Here is a 2,534-nt window from a genome sequence, read left to right as displayed (position 1 = left end):
TACATCACATCCAGGAAACACTATAGTCAAGTCCAGAAGTAATACCACTCTTTGGAAAATGGAAGTTATCACAGTTCGGTGCTAACATTGGCATGAAGTTCCAAGTATTACCATAAGGATTCAAATCAGCCTCTCAGGAATCACCCGGCAATGATAAGACCTGCCTACTGGTAGGATTATGGAATTAATAAAGGACTCTGTGTCCAGAACATAGGGATTCTAAACAGGAGAATCAGGATGAGTTCCAAAGTAGGAAAGAAACCCGGGATAAATGCATGTTTCTGTAAGGGTTGTCATGCCTCAGGTACTCAGAGAATTTCAAGCTATAACATTAATTATTAGGATGGTTCAAACACAAAAAGGACTTTCTGCTGTAATACCTATGAACTGGTAGCCAAGCTGGGAAGATGAATAAATAGGGCATGGTTGCTAGAGGAAATCCCCGGAAAGAATCATTTTCCTATACCCCTCACACAAGGCTGTGTTTTCCCAAAGAATTTTAAGTGCATCTTATTGGTATTTTTCCTCGACTCAGCAGCACAAGATACAAAATATTAGGTCAAAGTTTATTCCTTTATGTGTAGATCATAATTCTCAGATGGGAAACTTTTTGTTACTTAAAAAAAAAAAACAAAAGGTACTTCCAAAATTTTTAGGTGACATTATGACACTATATACTTACTGCTTTCTGCATGATCAAATGTAATCAGGGAAAAAGCTTTCCAGAATGCTTTCTTGGCTTTCATATGGAGGATATAGGGTGTGTTTAGATAGACAAGAGTTGTTACAAGAATGATTTCAGTTCCAAATTCTAGCAACTTGGGTGAGAGCTGTTGGTAGTTTGGCCTAGTGTAGTAGAATGAAAATAATGAGGAAAGATACTGGGGATGGATTTAGGTTGTAAAATCAATAGAACTTGGTGAAGAACTCATTATGTGTGGCGTGAAGAAAGTGCATTGGAGAGAAAAATGATATTAGGCTGAAGGAAGTGTCATTGATGAGTCCTAGACATACAGCATATATATTATAGTATATATAAATCTTAAGAAAAAAGTGAACACAAGAAACAATTCAGTTTTGAGATAGAAAGCACTATACCTAGTTTTTAGATATATTGAATTCTCAGTGCTTTGGAAACTTGAAGAGGAAACATTGAGTAGGAGGTCTGACATTCAAGGGAGAGGTCTGTGCTACAGCCATATAAATTACATGAGTCATTTATGAGCTGCACTTCATAGAATTCTCTAATTTGTTTTTCACCTTTAATATGTCACTTGAAACCTCAATTCAACACATATAGGTTAAATCTCAGCTAGTAGTCAAATAGTCAGTGTTAAATACAAGGGCACTATAATTTATTTAACAATTTTTTTAGTAGTGAACATTCGCATGGCCTCTGTGAATTTTTCAAACTATTATGCATGCTATAATAAAATGGTTTATACACATATATTGATATCCTGGGGTTTTTTTCTTTTGGTTTGGGGATGGAACTGGGGCCTCCCCAGTGTAAAAATGCCCTACCACTGGGTTATATAGTCAGCCCTTAAAAAATGTTTAAGACAGGACTTTGCTAAATTATTTAGGCTAGCCTTACTCTCATTCTATGCAAGATCTAGGCAAATCTTGAACTTGTAATGTTCCAGGACCGGTCTTCCAGATAGCTGTAATTACAGTCCTGAAACACTGGGTCCAGAGGTGTTGATGCTATTATATTCTCTGTGGAGTGAGTTGCAAGCATTTTTTAGTCCATAATTTAAAATAAATAAATAAATAAATAAATAAATAAATAAATAAATAAATAAATAAATAAAAAAACCTGACACCAAAGTAGGTCTTTGTTGCATATTTCAAAAAAAAAAAATCAAACAAAATTACATCGTCTTGGGAGTAAGTGAGCTTGATAAGGCATTCTGTGAGAAAAGAGATTCAGGAGCCTGTATAGAGCATTAATGTTGCTTTCTTCTAAATGAACAGCCCTCTGTGAGCCTGGCTTTTTCCTCCTGTGAACTGGCACCACACTGTGGAGCATCACACACAAAGAACCACTGTCTGAATATGGCTGAACACTGTAGTAATCTTGTAGTAACTTGGACATTTCACATCCATGAAATAAGAACTTGGGCTCTGAACCAGCTGTTTCTTCTTCTATTTTTTCTTTTCCTCTTCCAAGGAAAGGTGGAATAGATCTCTAGCCAGAAGCATGGCGATGGCTCTGCCAGCACAGCTGCTCCAGATCTCTGAGGTGAAATCAGGACTTGCATGCATTTTAATCTCAATACATGTTTCTTGGCAGTATGGCCAAGAGCATGAGGGCCAGAATGAAAGTTGTAAGACTTGAAATTTTGACTTCACTATTTACTGGCTGGGTAATTATGAACAAGTAGATATTTCGTCAGCCTTAATCACTTTTCTTGTATGTATGGTAAAATTTAGGTAAGAGTACATATATATAAAGTTCTTAGAAATTCTGTGGCACATAATAAACACATAATAAAATAAATGTAATTTGTCATTCTTTAACAGTTATTTAT

At 35.8% G+C, this 2,534-nt stretch overlaps 1 pseudogene; it reads right to left on the bottom strand.

The window, feature by feature from the left end:
* Nucleotides 1-1,949: 1,949 nt before the first annotated feature.
* On the bottom strand, nt 1,950-2,205 carry LOC116889211 (annotated as a pseudogene).
* Nucleotides 2,206-2,534: the final 329 nt, after the last annotated feature.

The sequence above is a fragment of the Rattus rattus genome, chromosome X (genome assembly GCF_011064425.1).
Source record: "Rattus rattus isolate New Zealand chromosome X, Rrattus_CSIRO_v1, whole genome shotgun sequence".
NCBI classification, from domain to species: Eukaryota; Metazoa; Chordata; class Mammalia; order Rodentia; family Muridae; genus Rattus; species Rattus rattus.
The sequence above is the reverse complement of the archived record's forward strand: the minus strand, read 5'-3'. Positions and strand labels throughout refer to the sequence as shown.